The 20,080-nt window shown below is 37.6% G+C and overlaps 1 protein-coding gene across 2 annotated transcripts in view; it reads right to left on the reverse strand.

The window, feature by feature from the left end:
- The window catches only part of ASB15 (ankyrin repeat and SOCS box containing 15), a 29,875-nt gene extending 26,004 nt beyond the window's left edge, over positions 1-3,871 (reverse strand). For both annotated transcript variants that reach the window (XM_019750030.2, XM_074315653.1), the window contains exon 1: positions 3,745-3,871. The gene's annotated coding sequence lies outside the window, so the exon portion shown is untranslated. The remainder of the gene's footprint in view (positions 1-3,744) is intronic.
- Between the last annotated feature and the right edge of the window lie 16,209 nt (positions 3,872-20,080).

Raw genomic sequence — 20,080 nt, forward strand, 5'->3', positions numbered from 1 at the left:
CTCATACATATGTTTTTGCCAAGTTCACTTCCAATTGGGACTGTACTAACTGAGGCTTAATTTCTAAGTAAATATGAGTACATTAGAGATAAAACCTGTCATACTAGTTTTGCTTATCTCTAGTTTTATGTTACAAAATTAGACATTTTTTATTCTCTATTACTGATTTCCAAATCAAATTCAATTATGACAGAGCTATAGGAAGATGCATGCTAGCTATTGAAAATGACACACAGAATGGGAAGGAGCTTTAGGTTCACAAGTATGTGGATTTCTAGGGTAATATAAACGCAGAATAGAAAAGACTAGAGCAAGCATGGCCCATGAAAAGGCAACTTATTAGTAAATGTACCCTTATCACAAACTAGTACAATGATATGATTTTTAAAAAGCCTTCCCCTTTGCCTGTAATTCTAAATCTAGGAATCTATCTTATAAAAATAATCAGATGTATGGAAAATGATTTGTACGTCAAAATGTTCATTTTAGTCATATTTAAACTGCCAAAATATTAAAAACAATATAAAACGTCCAACAAGAGGGAATTTGTATAAGACATTATTGTACACCCAAGCAATGAAAAACTATACAATTATTAAAGTTCATGTCCTTGAACAATATTTCATGCCATGGATAGAAGGTGATGTATGTTCAATCACACATGACGAGCCACTTTGAAGGTGCTAAGAATGACCTCATGGAACCAACACTTACAAAGCCTTCCAGAAAACAGGCCAGGCCTCTGACTCCCAGGCTGAGCCTTACGGGGGGTGAGACAGGTCACTTCCCGGCAAGCCGGGGACCTTGGTGACTTTGAGAAGAGAAGAAATTGCTGAAATTTATAGTCAAACAGGTGAAACCTGGCGGAGAGAGTTTCTTGGCTTGGGGAAGAGCAGAAATTGACGGATCCATTACCCAAGTTATCCAAGCCATGGCTTCATTATCTAAGTTTTTGTGTTGGTCTACACAAGACAGTTTATTTTCTACTAATTAGTGAATGGTAGCTGCTGAGGAAGGTGACGCCAATTACAGACAGTAAAATGGCTGCATTTGGTTTACACAACTGAGTTGTAGGGTGAGTAAAAAATGTTTTGACTACATTAATTAGCTGCAATAACAATAACAATAAAAATTAAATATCTCTAGACCTTAATAAAAAGACATACACACGTGCACACACACACACACACACACATTTATAGAGAGAGAACAAGCCAAAAAAAATGTAAACACATTTTAAGAAAGGAAAAAACTGTATTAAAATTACACTGATGGTAACCACTTTGAGCACCTTTTATAATTGCAGAAGTCAAACATGACTTGTGTTCATCTTTTGTTGTCAGTATCTATTGAGTATTACAATTTTAATACAATTTTTTCCTTTCTTAAAATGTGTATACATTTTTTTGGCACCCTCTGTATATATACATACATATATCCTCTCTCTAAAACTACTTGTTCCTGGGCCTGGTGTATTCTGTTTGACATGTCAAAAGTTCCTGTCTGTTGCTCAACTCAAGTCTTTTTCCATTTGAAACTTACTCAGATGATAACGAGCCATTGCATTTCTTCACATCTTACTTTGAAATCCTATGCAGGCCATTGTAGTTGAACTTTCATTCAAATCCTGCCCTCCTAGATTAGCTGCCTCATTAACTGTGCCTGACGTATTGCAAGTAGTAAGTAAACATTATCTGTTCTTATTCCGTGATTGAACTCCTCTGGAATGGGGAAGTAGAATTTTAAAGATTGTTTGACAGTTCTAGCTCTATTCCTCACCCTTGAACATTCACCCTCTGACACATTCATTATTTCCTTCTCCTCCCTTTTCTGTAGAATCACCAGACTTAAGAATTAAAGACAATTAGGTAGGCTCGCTGGTTTAAAAAAAAAAAGAAAAGCCTAGTGCCTTTCCTATCCCTCCAAGCATTGTTCTATTTCCGGGTCTATCTGCATGTCTTCTATATATCCATCTGCTCCATTAATAATGATAAATGTTGAACAGAAATTGGCACAGGACAGAGGCCTTCAGGTTGATATTGATATATGATTTAGCACCCTTCAAGAAAACATGTTTATCCAGCTACAAATTCTCCCAAAGACACCAATATCTAGTATTAATGTCTCCTCTTTGATCACAAGACCATCATCGAGAGATTCTGTGAAATACCTTGTTGAAATACAGACGCAGAGTACATTCCCCTTTTCTACTTAAATCAAAAAGACAAAGGAGAGTTGATCCACTAGTTCTCAGGGATTTTTATTTTTTTCCTAAGGAGTTTCAGAAGGTCCTATTCACTCATTCAAGATAGGTGCCCAGTGTCTCCTGCGTTCCAGTCACAGAAGAGACACAAGACAATCGGATCCATGCCCTCAGGGAGTTTGCTGCCTTTAAATAACACATTCTAGACCTTTCCCCAGAACCTCCCTTCCAGGATACCCTGCAGGTAGGTCCTCAATAAATATTTGTTTTATTGAATTTTAATAATTATTATAAGTAACATCTATTGAGTGCTTACCTGTGACATGCATTATGAAAAGTTCGTTAAATAGATTATGTTATTTAATTTCTACAACACACTTTCCCCCATTTTCCAGATGAGGAAACTGAGGCCCAGAGCTCTGAGGTAATTTTTAGGTAATTTGCTCAAGTACATACACATAGTGAGGGGTGCAGGTGTGGATATAAATCCAGTCATTTGACATTAGAACCACATGGCCTTAACCGCTGTGGCATGTACTCTAACTAATGACACAGCTACTCTCAGGGAATTAATGAAAAGAGGGCTACATGTTCTAATCCTAATATTCATAAGCCTCAGAAAAAGTTTCCTAAAAGAGTTTATGCAAACGACCAGCAAACCTATCAAACAACTCCAGTGGGAATATAAATATTTTAGGTAAATTTTCATTTGAAAACAAGGTATTCCTATAAAAACAACAGAGGTCTAAAGTTATATTTTATGTCAACAATATAATGTTCTCAGTACAAAGCAGTGTTAGGATGTCCTTGTCCATATCATTTTGTTTTAGATACAGTATCATTTTAGATATAGGTTGGTGCAAAGGTAATTGCGATTTCTGCAACTATTTTTAATCTTTTAAACCACAATTACTTTTGCACCAACCTAATAGGTTCCTTAGAAGTTATCTTTTCATTTAAGAACTAGATGGGTGACGGTATCAGATAAATTCTAAGGACTTTCCAACTTTAAGAGTCTATGATTTAATTTGCAGAAGCAAATTTCCAGTTCTATTGAGTTCTTTTTATCTGATTTAAAGGAATTTAAAGGAATTTTTTTCTCTGAATATAAAGCATCCATCTTTTGCTATCCGTGATAAAAAGGCCTTAATAGAAGTTTATTTTAATTATTGACACGAATCATTTAATTTTTATTTCTCTCACAAACCAGGGCAAGGTAAGACCCTTCTGGGATTCCATAGTGTATGTATTGACATTTCCTATAAGATATTTATTGTTGATCTGTTTTTCTCATGATACTATTTTTTATTATGCTTACTAACCATACAGTTGAGTTAGTATTGTACAAACAAACAAAACAACCCTGGTTTTATTCTGTAATTAGAAAGGCCCTATGCAGGCAAACCCACAGATGATCAACTGGAAAGAGAGTAATGAGAAACTACCACAATACGTATTTCAATTTGTTTAAAATATTCCCAATCCTAAATGACTTAATAAGCTAGTTGGTGAGGTACAGATCAAATATTTCATAATCTCACCTTTTGGAATGATCATCTTGTCATTCTTATCCAGGGCCTTGCCTTCCTAAACCAGAGGAAGTACCTTGGAGCCAATGTGCTCGTCTGTGTATCTAAAATTAAGTACCCAGTTGGTGGTTAAATTAAGATCTGACCTTGTACAACTGAAACATAAGTGGTTCCTGGCACACAGGAAAGTATTACCCATGACTTCTCTAGACTCTCTTCAAAAGAAACACAAGCCCACAGTGGTATAATAAGATTATCCGTGTCTTGATTGGTTCAAAGAGATCTCATGAAAACAAATGATCTGCCAACCCAGCTGCAAGGAGGGTTCCTGCTGAAGGAACAAAGAAAAACCACTCAAATACAATTAAAAAAATTTTTAAATTAGCTGTTCAAGAGACAAATCTGTGAGTGCCTAAAACTGCAGATCCAAAGGCAATTTTCATGAATTTTAACACACACCGTTTCTCTTTATCTTTTAGACTTATGTCAAATCTCATTAAATATAATCTTCTTGTTATACGAAATTACTGTCTTTCATTTAATTGGTGTTTAGTAGCTACCAATCCGATAAACAGATGGGGATATGACATTCAGTGACATCTAATCTGATCAAGAATCTTGAGGTCAAGTTACGGAAAATATATAGTATAAAAAAAGTGAGCAGCAGATGTAAAATGAAGCAAGCAAAAAATCACGACTTTAACTGGGAGGATTGTTTGGTTTCTAGTTAAAAAAACCAACAAAGTTTAGTGTCTTACTGATTTTCTAATGAAAATAACCTGCCTTAAACTTGTTCTGACCTGGTAATCCTTGGATTAACTCGCGCCACTCCACTGTCAGCGTTCACAAAGCCATCTGGCTTCTGTCCCTACCACTCTACTAAAACAACTCTTCTTAAGGGTCTCGGTGACCTCGTAGTGTCTAAGGTTGACTGACAATTTTCATTTCTTATTTTTCATGCCCTCTGTTGGATCTGCTACCGTTGATCCCTTCCTTTTCCATGAAACACTCTACACCCTTGGTTTCGAGGAGCACTGTAGGCTTTCATTATCTCTCTGATCCATTCTTTTTACTTGGTGTTAATGAATAAACACATGGACTGTAGTGAATTTACCAGTCTTATTTCAAAATTTGGAAAGCCTTAATCAGAGGACCTAACTCATCTTTGTAATAAAAGAGGTTGTACTTCCGTGATCCTTGGAGCAAACCTTGAAAACACTTTGTGTTTATACCACTATTAACTGTGTCTTGAAATAGTCCAGGTAAAACATTAGAACACTGTGAGCATTTAATACTTTGGAATTTTTCATTAAAGAATTCTTATAAAAAGCAACCAGCATTGTGAAATGGTTTAATTTTTATACAATGCTTTTTTTAAACTTACAATATTAAAAATTCATATGAAGGTTTAGAGCATAATATAATTTATGGGAAAATCTATACCCAACACTTTAAAATGTGGTTTGGGGCGGGGAGTGATGTCATAAAAACAGTGGCATGAGGTGAGCCTCTTGAAATCTCCCCTGGAATTTAAAACAAATTGAACATCTATAACTCCACAAAGGACTCTGTGCAACAGACAGGCAAGACTAAGAGGCACACTACAGAAATAACCCAAAGGTGGGCAAATAGTGTGAGCAGGGGAGGGGGGAAGGGAGAAGTGCAGAGATGGAGCACGTGGGCACAGGAGGCAGACCTAGCTCAGTGCTCTGAGCTTGTTGCATCCTGGAACTACCACAGCTGTGGGAGAGGGAAGAGCTCGGACTGCAAGGGTTCCGTTTATCACCCACAGGGCTGAGGGGACAGCATATAACATGGCTGAACCCAATGCCCATGGCAGAGACCTCCAATCAAAGACTGAGGGAAGAAGGCTGAAAACGGTGGTTTAAGCCCTCACTGCTGAGCAGAGAACAGAAGCCGAATGCACTGAGACTAGCCGTCCCCTCCCTACCCTCCCAGAGCTCACCCCGCCCCCACCTGCCCAGTGGTAGAAGCGGGGCAGTAGCAGTGTCAGATCAAAAGAACAGACTATTGCAGTTCTGAGAACTGTGGTCCGCAGACAGTTTCACAGCCCAACTAGTTCTGGCAAAGGGGAGGGAGCTGTGGAAGCATGACTGGCTGTGGTGGTGATCGCCGCCATTGCTCTGGGCCATCTCTCACCACCCACCCTGCCCTTGTCATCCCCAATCTAGGCAGATCCCTGTAGGAGTAAACAGAACTGCTGAAACATACGGGCTCTGAATCTGGTGCAGATAGAGCTTTGGAACTTCAAAAGCTCTCCGCATACCCACACGGATACTGCGCCCTGTGACCCAGGCAAACTATTAACTGAGGAGAAGCCCGTCTCCCAGGGAATCCCCCCATGTGTGAGAAGCTGGAATAGTGCAAAGAAAACATAGCACTACCGTGTGAGAGAGAAAAAAAAGGCTGCAGTCAGAGAGAAAATAAAACATTCTACCAACAAGTACTGGAAAACAAAAGAAAGACCTCTTCCTATCAACCTGTTGCAGAAGCCACTCCTGTAGATGTCTAGGAAGAGAAATAATAAATCAGTAATTGCCATGAATAACCAAGGCAACAAGACAGCTCAGAAAGAAAGTGAAAAGTCTCCAGAAAAGGAACTTAAAGATATGGAAATATGTGACTTAAATGACAGAGAATTCAAGATTGCAGTTCTGAAAAAACTCAACGAGATGCAAGAAAACACAGAAAGGCAGTTTAATGAACTCAGAAACACAATCAAAGAACAACATGAGCATTTTACGAAAGAGATTGAAAATTTAAAAAAGAACCAAGTAGAATTTCTGGAGATTAAGAACTCAATAGAAGAAATTAAAAATGAAACAGCTAGCTTAGGTAGTAGGGTTGACCAGATGGAGAAAAGAAGCAGTGACATCGAAGATAGAAACCTGGAAATGACACAGATGGAAAAAGAAAGAGACTTGAGACTTAAAAGAAATGAAAGAACTCTACAAGAACTTTCTGACTCCATCAGAAAGAGCAATATAAGAATAATGGGCATACCAGAAGGAGAAGAAAGAGAGAAGGGAACAGATAATATATTCAAACAAATTGTTGAGAACTTCCCACACCTGTGGCCAGAACTGGATCCTCGAATCCAAGAAGCAAATAGAACACCTAATTACCTCAATCCCAACAGGCCTTCTCCAAGGCATATTGTATTGAAGCTGTCTAAAATCAACAACAAAGAAAGAATCCTCAAGGCAGCCAGAGAAAAGAAGACGGCAACTTACAAAGGAAAGCCCATTAGATTATCATCAGATTTTTCAGCAGAAACTCTACAAGCCAGGAGGGAGTGGAACCAAATATTCAAACTATTGAAAGAGAGAAATTATGAGCCAAGAATAACATATCCAGCAAAAATATCCTTTAGATATGAAGGAGGAATAAAGACCTTTCCAGACATACAGAAGCTGAGGGAATTTTCTAATACACGACCTGCACTACAAGAAATACTAAAGGAGGCTATTCGACCACCATCAACAGGGACAATTTGTGGCAACCAAAACATAAAAAGGGGGAGAGTAAAGGCCTGAACTGGAATATGGGAATGGAGAAAGTAAGTGTGCTGAAGAAAATGGAATACTCTAAATATCAAACTTTCTTTTACATAAACTTAAGGGTAACCACTCAAAAAAAAAAAAAAAAAAAATCCAGAACTGAAATATATACTGTAATAAAAGAAGAAACAGAGGGAAACATCATAGAATACCACCACACAGAAATAATAGACAACAACAAAAAGGCAAAGAAACAATGGAGACACAGCCTTACCAGAAAACTAAAGATAGAATGACAGGAAATCCTCACATATCAATAATCACCCTAAATGTAAATGGACTGAACTCACCAATAAAAAGGCACAGAGTAGCAGATTGGATCAAAAAACTAAACCCAACCATATGCTGTCTCCAAGAGACACATCTCAGCTACAAGGACAAGCATAGACTCAAAGTGAAAGGGTGGAAATTGACACTTCAAGCAAATGGTACCCAGAGAAAATCAGGTGTAGCCATAATGATATCAGATGAAACAGACTTCAGGGTGAAAAAGATAACAAGAGACAAAGATGGACATTTCATAATGGTAAAGGGGACTATACAACAAGAAGACATAACAGTCATCAATATTTATGCCCCCAATCAGGGAGCACTGAGATATACCAAGCAGCTACTAACAGAACTAAAGGGAGAAATTGACCAAAACACAATTATACTAGGGGACTTAAATACATCATTGACAGCTGTGGATAGATCATCCAAACAGAAAATAAATAATGAAATAGCAGCCCTAAATGACACATTAGATGAGATGGACATAATTGACATTTATAGAGCACTTCATCCTAAAACATCAGACTATACATTATTTTCTAGTGTACATGGAACATTCTCAAAGATAGACCATATATTGGGACATAAAATCAGCCTCAGCAAATTTAAGAAGATTAAAATCATGCCAAGCATATTCTCTGATCACAAGGGTTTGAAATTGGATATCAACTGCAAAAAGAAAGCAGGAAAAAACACAAATACATGGAGATTAAACAACATACTTTTAAAGAATGACTGGGTCAAAGAAGAAATTAGAGGAGAGAGCAAAAGAGACATAGAAACAAATGACAATGAAAATACATCCTACCAAAATTTTTGGGATGCAGCGTAAGTAGTTTTAAGAGGGAAATTTATATCATTACAGGCCTATCTCAAGAAACAAGAAAAATCCGAAACAAATAACCTCATGTTATACCTTAAAGAACTAGAAAAAGAACAAGTGAAATGCAAGGTCAGCAGAAGAAAGGAAATAACAAAAATTAGAGCAGAACTAAATGAAATAGAGAACAAAAAGACAATAGAAAAAAATTAATGTGACAAAGAGCTGGTTCTTTGAAAAGATTAACAAAATTGACAAACCCTTGGCTAGACTCACTAAGCTAAAAAGAGAGAAGACGCATATTAACAAAATAAGAAATGAAAAAAGGGAAGTTATCACGGACACCACAGAAATACAAAGGATCATCCAAGAATACTATAAAGGACTATATGTCACCAAATTCAATAACCTAGAAGAAATGGACAAGTTCTTAGAAACATATAGCCTTCCAAGGCTGAACCATGAAGAACTCGAAAATTTAAACAGACCGATCACCAGTAACAAAATTGAATCAGTCATCCAAAACCTTCCCAAAAGCAAAAGTCCGGGACCAGATGGCTTCACTAGTGAATTCTACCAAACCTTCAAAGAGGATCTAATACCAATCCTGCTCAAACTCTTCCAAAAAATTGAAGAAGAGACAGTACTCCCTAACTCATTTTATGAGGCCAACATTACCCTGATACCAAAACCTGGTAAGGACAACACAAAAAGAAAACTACAGACCAATATCTCTGATGAATACAGATGCAAAAATCCTAAACAAAATTCTAGCAAATCGAATACAACAATGCATTAAAAAGATTATTCATCACGACCAAGTGGGGTTCATCCCCGGGGCACAAGGATGGTTCAACATCTGCAAATCCATCAATGTGATACATCACATAAACAAAATAAAGGACAAAAATCATATGATTATATCAATTGATGCAGAAAAAGCATTTGACAAGATACAACATCCATTTATGATTAAAACACTTAATAAAATAGGTATAGAAGGAAAATACCTTAACATAATAAAGGCCATATATGACAAGCCCTCTGCTAATCTCATAATTAATGGTGAAAAACTGAAGCCCTTTGCTCTACGTTCAGGAACACGACAGGGCTGTCCCCTATCACCTCTGCTTTTCAACATAGTGTTGGAAGTCCTTGCCAGAGCAATCAGGCAAGAGAAAGAAATGAAATGCATCTAAATTGGGAATGAAGAAGTTAAATTATCACTCTTTGCAGACGACATGATGCTATATATAGAAAACCCTAAAGACTCCACCAAAAAGCTATCAGAAACAATCAATGAATACAGTAAAGCTGCTGGCTACAAAATCAACGTACAAAAGTCCATTGCTTTCCTATATACTAACAATGAAATCTCAGAAAAAGAAACACAAAAAACAATTCCTTTTGCAATTGCAGCAAAAAGAATAAAATACCTAGGAATAAACTTACCAAGGATGTGAAAGACCTATATGCTGAAAACTATAAGACATTTTTGAAAGAAATTGAAAAAGACACAAAGAAATAGAAAGACATTCCGTGCTCATGGATTGGAAGAATCAACATAGTTAAAATGGCCATATTACCCAAAGCAATATACAGATTTAATGCAATCCTCATCAAAATCCCAATGGCATTTTTAAAAGAAATAGAACAAAAAATCATCAGATTTGTTTGGAACCACAAAAGACCCCGAATAGCCAAAGCAATCTTAAGAAAAAAGAACAATACTGGAGGTATCACACTCCCTGACTTTAGCTTGTACTGCAGGGCTACAATAATCAAAACAGCATGGTATTGGCAGAAAAACAGACACATAGACCAATGGAATAGAATTGAGAACCCAGAAATAAAACCACATGAATATGGACAGATAATTTTTGACAAAGAAGCTAAAAACATACAATGGAGGAAAGACACTCTCTTCAATAAATGGTGCTGGGAGAATTGGATAACCATGTGCAAAAGAATGAAACTAGACTGCTATTTGTCACCATGTACCAAAATTAATTCAATATGGATCAAAGACTTAAGCATAAGACCTGACACAATAAACTGCATAGAAGAAAACAGAGGTACTAAACTTATGGACCTTGGGTTCAAAGAGCATTTTATGAATTTGACTCCAAAGGCAATGGAAGTAAAAGCTGAAATAAACGAATGGGACTATATGAAACTTAAAAGCTTCTGCACAGCAAAAGAAACCATCGACAAAATAAAGAGACAACCAACTGAATGGGAGAAGATTTTTGCAAATAGTGCCTCCGATAAGGGGCTAATATCCAAACTATACAAGGAACTCATGCAACTCAACAACAACAACAAAAAAAAAACAACCCAATTGAAAAATGGGCAGAGGACCTGGAGAGACATTTCTCCAAAGAGGACATACAAATGGCAAATAGACATATGAAAAATGCTCAACATCACTAATCATCAAAGAAATGCAAATGAAAACCACAATGAGATATCACCTCACCCCAGTCAGAATGGCTATCATCAACAAGACAAATAGTAACAAGTGTTGGAGAGGCTGTGGAGAAAAAGGAACCCTCATACACTGTTGGTGGGAATGCAGACTGGTGCAGCCGTTATGGAAGGCAGTGTGGAGGTTCCTCAAAAAATTACGAATAAAATTACCATATGACCCAGCAATCCCTCTCCTGGGTATCTACCCAAAACATCTGAAAACATTTATACATAAAGACACGTGTACTCCAATGTTCATTGCAGCTTTGTTTACGGTGGCCAAGACATGGAAACAACCAAAATGTCCTTTGATAGATGAATGGATAAAGAAGTTGTGGTATATATACACAATGGAATACTATTCGGCAGTAAGAAAAGATGATATAGGAACATTTGTGACAACATGGATGGATCTTGAGAATGTAATGCTGAGCGAAATAAGTCAGGCAGAAAAAGCAGAGAACCATATGATTTCACTGACATGTGGTATATAAACCAAAAACAACAAGAGAACAAGACAAACAAATGAGAAACAAAAACTCAGACACAGACAATAGTTTAGTGGTTACCAGAGGGTAAGGGGGCTAGGGGGTGGAAGATGAGGGTAAGGGGTATCAAATATATGGTGATGGAAGGAGAACTGACTCTGAGTGGTGAACACACAGTGGGATTTATAGATGATGTAATACAGAATTCTACACCTGAAATCTATGTAATTTTACTAACAATTGTCACCCCAATAAATTAAAAAAGAACAAACTTTATTTCTAGTATGCTTCCCAGTACTCTGATCATTATTTGCTTTGGCTATGCTTTCCACTGTTGTTTTTTCAGACTGAAAAACCAAACAACTGAAACTGTGAGTCAAATATATTAGCTGCACATTCCATCAGGAGTTCTGATGTCATAGCCCCCTGGAAGGACCTGCAGTGCTGCCACTCTGGACATTTGTTTCCATGCAGCAGCACAAAGCAAACTGACAAGAAGGTACTTCATACTCAGGCAGCACTGTAGAGAGCCCATTAAACCGGTGATGAGCAAAATGCTGGGCGTACTCTGGATTGGCACTCAGCTACATGTACCACTTTACCACCAGTGTCTGCTCAAGTGCCTGCCACGTAGAAAGCACAAAATTAATAGGTGCTAAATATCTTGCTAAACACTGGTGACTTGTTCACATGGGTTAGCAGTTGCTTCCTATTTAATTTAACTAAAGGTTAACTCGATTAGAACTGAGTCATAGTAAATTTTAAGAAAGGCTGATGTTTCTTTTTCTTTCTTTTTTTAGAACACAGCTATAAATTTTCACTACGATGAGAGACATTTCAAGTGCATCTAAGAGAAAGGATCCTGGATTAAAAGAAGGTGGGGAATTTGTTAGTCTCAGATCTGTCTACATCTTTGTGAATTAAGGCAAATCATTTACATATCTGTGCCTCGGTTTCTGCCTCTGTAACAATACTGCTCTCTTTATTTTCCATTGTTCTGAGTATAATATAAGCATAACTGTGGAAGTTCATTGAAAAAACAGTAATCATTATACAGACACAAGACTTACTAATGGTATCATACTGTCAGGACATAAAATGGACACAGAATTAACTATTCCATTTGGTTACCTATTTTGTGCATGCAGACGTTTTAGTGTGTGCAGAACGTGATGCTAGACCATTTTGGGGTGTGTGTGCCGAGATGGGCGGGAAAGGCAGCTGTCATCTTTAAGAAGCTCACCATTGTGTACAGAACAAATAAGTAGAAAGGAGGCCAGAATTCGGTAAGATGCAAGTAGGCTGTGGAGGAGAGAATCATAGAAGAAACACACACACAAACACACATGCACACACTCTTGAGTTTTAAAAAGCGAAAATGGTTTTACATTAATGGATAATCAGAGTACTTTGAGAGCCCTTGTCTTCCAGTCTTTTATAATTCTGACCTCTTACATATTTTAAATTGATAGTGCTAAGGCAAGGAGACTTTAGCTATTTTTAATACCTTATTTAATGTAAACTAAACATAATCACAATCAAGATAGTATGAGAGAACTATATATTGGTAACCAGAGTAAAATCTGAATTATTTAAAATTCAGTATTGTAGTCTGTTCTTTCTGAAAAAAATTGATCTTTTCATGTGTGCCTCTTATGTTTCAATTTTTTGAAGTTGCTAATGCGTGATATTCCATCAATCAATATTTGATTTTAAAAAAAGCGCATTTTAACATTAACTGTTACAGAAAAATTATATAAATTTGATGAAGAAAACTTACCATGCTAAATTCAAAATTTTCAATGTAAATCCAACTTTCCTACCACGGAAACATCCTGCTCTTGCCCCTCTTGCGTTCAGATCTTTGTATTTTACATTTCAAATTGGACACTCCATTTAGTGCACGTTAAAACAGTTTCAATATAAAAGGTAAGCTTAGTAATTCTTTTAGGAAGCTAGAAAAATCTTATTATTTCTGCTGGACTTAGATTTGTCTCTAGTAAGTAGTGTGAGTACTGGGACAAATACACTGGATTTCCAAAATTATATTTCTACTAAATATTTGGCTCAGTTGTAGCTTGATGTGAGGATCTTATATAATTTCTACATAAATGAGGCAAATTTTCCTTCACATGTGCTGTAAAAGCAAAAGTATTACAGTCAAGTCGAGTTATGAGGCTTTGTTAAGGTGTTTTTATGTCGCCTGGTATGTCTGGGTATGCAGTCCTGAAGCCCTGGGCCATCCAGTTAAGTGTAAGTGATTACTTTTAAGTATTTTAACATAACCCCACCTTCCTTGCTCACGCAGGCTTCCTTCTACAAAGACATAACCTTCAAAGGTGGTGGAATGAGTCTGTTCCTCAAGTGTTCTGTGCCTGAGAACCACTGCGGGAGATAAGAGGAAGCCATGGGAACATGACAGGCAAGAAAATGTCATGATTCCATCTAACAGTTTCTCCTCTCTCCTCATTTTGCTGCTGTTTTACCGGTAAAATTGAGATGTAGACTTCATTCCAAATTAACAGGACGTGGTCTGTTCACACATGGGCCTGGAGAGACAGCAGCACAGTTTCTGCCCCATCACTTCCCAGAATGCATGGCTGGGGCAGTCAAAAAGCTCTTTACAGTCTGGTAATCAATCCATTTGCTTCATCTAAAAAGTTCATTTATATTTTTTAAAATGGTTTGCAGCAATCTTTTTCAATATACCCTTGAGGTCTCATATTTTCTCCTCAAAGAGTGACGAAAAGGGAGAAAATATGCAAACATACGAGTATATGGCATATTCACAACTGGACTTAAATATCAAGAAAATTTTCATTTTGTGAAGAAATATATTACATAATTTTGTGAGTAGCACGTTATCCTAATAATTGGATGTATACAAGTTAATCAAAAGACTTCTCAAAAAATTACCTTCTCTGTAGGAAAGCTCCCAAGTTCTTTAGAACCACACACATTTTTTTTTTTTTTTTTTTTTTAGAACGAGAGAAATAATGAAAATATAGACTTAGGACTTGAGTTGGGCTGGATCCTCTTCCTCTGGCATGGAGACTAGGTGTCTGGAGAATAACTCACACTCTTAATGCCAAAAGTGGTCAAATAGTAAAGTGATGCTGTTATTTGGTAATTTAATTATTGATATTCTGGTTTTAAATTCAAAGTGTTAGGAAGTGAATGGAGCTTCTCCAGTGTGGCTTACTGACCTCTGCTATGTAGTGAGAATCATTTCTTGGAGCAGTGTTTAAGGATACAGCGCAACACATGCTCTGAGAGAAGTGACACCTCCTCTCCTGCAGAGAGCTGAAGAAAGCCTGTGGGAGACAGACGCCACCTGGCTATTGATTGAGTTATTAGTAAACAAAAGCCATTTCTAAATAGAGGTCAATTCTCCCCAAACAAGCTGAAGCTGTGCCCACAGGTAAGACAGCACCATCTAGTGGGAGGAGAGTCACACAGAAATGGACGCCCCTTGGGTTGTTTTCCAATCCTGTACTTTGAACTCTTCTCCAAGACTTAGGTGTACATTTGAATACAAGGGTCTCATTTCATAGCACATTTAACCAGATGTCTCTGCCTGAGCCTCCACACTGCGTTTTGGAGTGGTTTGCCACCTAATAATTATGATGGCCAATATTTACTGAGTTCTCATTACAACCAAGCATTATGCTAAGCCCTTTCTCCAGGGCTTCTGTGTACAGTTGTGCATGCTGTGCCCAGCATAAGGATGCTTCTGTAAAGAGGGGGGGTGGGACTGAAATCCACCTTCATCGCTGCTCACTGATATGAGTGCCCTGGGAAGGGCTGTATCTCCTGGAGCAGATCAAAATGTTCTAAATTGCACAAATTGCTGTATAATGCAGTCCTGATCCTCTACAGGCGTAATGCACATTTAATCCTCACAACATCCCTGAAAAGTAGGTGTGATGCTATTGTGGCCATTTTGCAAGGAGGAAGTAAGGCTTATGGGGTTAAGTAAACTGTTCAAGGTCAGATAGCTATTGAAAGGCAGGGCGAGGATTTTAAACCAGAGAGGCTCGACCATTATGCTAGAGGCCTCCCCGAAGTGTGTGTGTGTGTGTGTGTGTGTGTGTGCGCGCGCGCGCGCACACACACACAGGTGCTTACATGTAGAATCACTGTCCTCCTGTTCCCATGCAGAAGTGAGAGACGTCGTGCCATGTCTTCCCACTATAGAGTAGCTCAAGTGGCCCAAAGCAGAGCCATCTCAGCTGCCCCTGTGCCTGGCGAGTTTGACTGTGATGGCTGCTCTGCTCAATGATTACAGCAATTCAACAAGAAGCCAAACCAGAGGCGAACCACGCACTGTATCTGAGAACCAGGGGTTCCATGCACCTCAGGACTTCACCTGTTACCTTAGCGTGACTTGTTTGCTCTGTGAACAGGCTGTGCACAATCTTTCCTCTGTGTCATGTCCAACTGTCTCCTGTTTCACATGCCCTCCTTGCCATTTCTGTCAGAGTCCTTCTGCCCTGTAAGACTTTGCTCAAACCTTCCATCTCCATCAATGAAGTTTCTATAATCCTGTCAGAACGCATCTCTGTTTCTCCTTTATTTTCCAAGTGTATATTTTCTCATGCCCTGTATTGTAATTATTAAACATTTCTTGCAGCAGGTTTTTATTTGTAACCTCTGAGGACGTGGGGTGTGACCATGGGATTTGCACACTGAGGGCATTCGGTAAATGTGAAGTGACTGGAGGCCTGTGGACCCAAACAACAGCAAGAGACACCTGCCTCAGCGTATGTTTAATGTTCTCACTTAAACAAAATGTCTGAATAGAAATTTCACAATACATGGAAAGACAAGCTGGGAGTCTTAAGGCGAATGCACAGTGCATTCAAAACATAATAGATTTGTTTTTAATAAAGGCCTAGTGAATAATTTAATTAGTGTGATTTGCCATAATTAACTCAGCTCTCAGGAGCTGAATGAGTGAGTTATAGATTTGCAAATGCCTTGGTACCAGGCAGGTTGCAAACAAGTTCTGAGTTAATTTTTAACTTTCATTTGGCTATGATTAGATATCTAGTAAGTTGTCAGGCTAAAGTCAGGCAGAGATTAAATAGAAGGCAAAAAATAGAAAAGACATTCAGGATACTTCAGAGAATATTTATAGAGTTTATTTTACATAGAAGTGAATTGGTAATAAAGAATTCAGAGAACAAATGTAACTATTATAACCTCTACAGTTAGTATATACCACTGTAGAAATTTAACAGTAGATACCTATTTAAAAAATAAATTTAAGATCCTTATTCTTCAATCCTAATAAGATACTTTTTTTATCTAAGATTTTTCCCAATTAAACTTTGAAATTATCAAGGGGAAACATGTTAATATGAAATCAATATATTTAAATATAATTTGTAAAATAAATATGACTCACATTTTTATATATTAGATAACATTTACTATTAATACTGTTACTGGATTTTTACCTTTGCATATAAAATATCATGCAGATAAATTGTGTTATCATAGATCTATCTTAATTAAAAAATCAAAACTGAATATTTCAGACAGGAAATAGGAGAAATAATACTTCATAAAATTTACAGATGGCAATGATTCAGCTGCCTGAATATCTATGAGAGGAAGGGGATGGGCTATGAGACATAAATGTCTAACCATGCATACGTAGGTTTCACTGAGAAAGAAAAGGGGGATACACTGAATGAAATCACTGCAGTTCATGGCAATCTCTCTCATGAGCTCAGATATTAGAAGGGCATATAGAAAAGATGGCAAAGGTCCCTATAATATGGATAAACATAAAGACTAGTGATAACAGTGTTAGGAAAGCTACAGCCCCTCAAATTAACTGAGCTTGCATGAATGAATGAATGAATGAACAAACGAATGAATGAATGAACAAACAAGTAAGTGCTAAAAATAGAGAACTTTTCAAAGGTCTAGAAAAAGAAGTAGAAGGAGGAAAGAGGGGTATGTTCACAGTTTAGTTGAATTGCAAACAGTGTCTAAGTCTCTACTTCCTAGAGATTGAAAAACATGCATTTCTGGTCACAGAAATACTGCTGGTAACATTTGAGCAAGATAGAGACCAAAAGAGGCATCAGAAGGCTTTGGATGGGTAAATGATGTCTTGCTTTTTTTCCCCCAACTGATACATAACATAAGCAGGTAGTTTGTGAGCAGTTAGGACAAAAATAGATAATCCAGTATGGATTGTGAATAACTTTTATCCTTTGGACCTTATTTTACTATTCATGTATCCTTTTATTCATTCACTATTTTAAAAGTAATTTTGATGTTCAAAGTACTATGCTGGGTATTTTATTTTCCCCAAGGGACACTAGTCTACTAAATAGAGATCATGATTTCTACAATGCCTTGGACAGAAACTCTCCTAGCAGCCCTGGGCATAAGATAAAGAAACATGGCTAAAGGAAAGTTCATGGGTTTAAGACTGAATAACCAGACCCAAAGAAAATCTTAGCTACTTTTACAACTACAATCTTATGAAGTGAAAATATATCAGCCTACTTGATTCTGCCAAATTAAGACTAGGGAAAGAGAAATTCCTTAGGATCTTGTTTGAACTGTATCACTTGCTAATACTAACTGGTCTTCCGAAAGACTCTTGAGGACCAATCTGCTCAAGCCATAATCTGTCCAGGTGGGTTGGTTCAAACCTACTGGGAAAGGTGAGCATGCATAACTGCTGGAGTAAGTGAAGACCCTGGATGCCAGTTTCTCACTATATCTGGCTCTCCTTGCTCACACCAAGAATATCCCAGAAATAAAGGAGAGGCCATTCAAGGAGGTATCCCATGGTTTCTGACCTGAGTATTGTCCCAGCGGCAGCCTCTGCAGCCATCCACAAAAGAGACAATCTGGGAATGTGAGTGAAGTGAGATGGTCTGAAGAAAAGTGCTACCAACCACCACATAAGAATCATGGCAATCGTTTGTATTGGTGACAAGGATTTAATCACACCCCATCGTACTGCAGTTTTTCCTGGACAAAAACATCATAATCGCAAATCATTATTTGCTACTAATTTCTAATTGTCTGAGTTACCCATAGTAAGACATCTCCATCATACTCTTGTTCTCTTCTGTATCCTTTTTCTTGTAATTTATCAAAGAAATCAATTATATTTGATGTGCCTACCTCTGAGTTTCCTCCAGAGTTCCCACTGTCCCCTGCAAACATCACACGTACACTGTGCTTTCAGGATATTATGTGAATTCCCTTTAGCTTCTCTTTCCCACCTTGTTTTCTGGCCCCGAGCTACTGTGGGCGTGCTGGTTTCACTACTTGTTCAGCTGGGTTTTAAACTTTATCTACCTTCCTTTTCCCTTTCCCGACCTACTCTCCTTCCTGTATGCGCTGACAGCACATACCGACTGCCCCGCTCCCATCATTTACTGCCCTTAAGTGCATCTCATATTCTCCAACTATTAAAATGCAAGCAATAGCGTTTTCATGTCATAAAGCTACGTAATCAAGGCCTCCATGTCCTGTGTTTACTGTTGTTAGTAGTGACTTTTGAAATGGTAGGTTGGCTCTTCTTGGGTCTTAGCCATTCCTGGATTAAATTTTTTCCCTGCTGTCTACATGTATCTGAGATATTCCAGAACACACTCCTTTATGCTGTACTCTTTACTATGTGTCTTGCCAAACGAATTTGCCGGAATATCTTTAAAAAAAAATGAATTTCTTCTTCATCCCTTCAATGGTATAAGGTTGCCCAGATTGCCATTAGTATACACATGTCCATTTCTCATCTCCTGGCGGACTGACTGCATGGCTTATGGAGTTGTCTTAACTGGATTTCTATGGAAAACAGAGGCAATTGGGGATATTTTATAGTGTCTCTACATGATAGGATTACTTTATAATGGAGAAGGAGCAAGTTGCCTAAATGTTTAATAAGATCCCTGGGACTATCTTTTACTACATTATATATTGTATAATATGACATATTGCAAATAAAGGAGCTTTGGGGAATTAAAGCTCTGACTATGAAGTTTAGATTAAAAGTTTCTATGATTAAAGTGTTTTCTCAGCTTTTAAAGCATATCAATTCATATGCAGGATCCTGACAGAATATTTAAAGGAAGGTTTGAAATTTAGAAACCAAACCTGAAAGACATTTTAAAAATTCCACTGCGATACCTTTATAATAATAACTTCTATAGTTTTAATCAGGATTTTGGGAAGTCCCTGCCAATTTTTCTTCCTCTGTAGTAATTACTGTAAATTGCTCATGTTCATTTCCCCTCTGTCAGTACTGTGTGTAAGTATCTCTTTAAATTTACTCTTCCATTACTCTCTTTGATTACTCTCTGAAAGTGGTGCCCAGCGCTCTCAGTAAAACATGACCAATTCCAAGTTTGCTTTCCTCTGGAGGGATCTTCTGTGTAAGTAGACTTTGCAGAATTCGAGGGTGGGAGGGAAAAGTGGCTGGAACCACCTGGCACTCTATTGCTTTACAATGATCAAAAAAGGCCTCCTCTGGTCAAATGCATTTAGTCCTGAAATCCCCGAGGACCTTAGGTTCCCATGCATCTTAATATAGTGAATCGTTCCTTAGGAAGCTAACAAGTGGGGTGTCTCTTGGGTACTGGAAGCTGCTTTAGCCCAAAGATCTTTGTTTCACTTTGTGTGAGGGTGTTAAATACTAGGCTCCTTGACTTCATATATATATATATATATATTAATCTCAT

This window comes from Rhinolophus sinicus, linkage group LG11, assembly GCF_036562045.2.
Source record: "Rhinolophus sinicus isolate RSC01 linkage group LG11, ASM3656204v1, whole genome shotgun sequence".
NCBI classification, from domain to species: domain Eukaryota; kingdom Metazoa; phylum Chordata; class Mammalia; order Chiroptera; family Rhinolophidae; genus Rhinolophus; species Rhinolophus sinicus.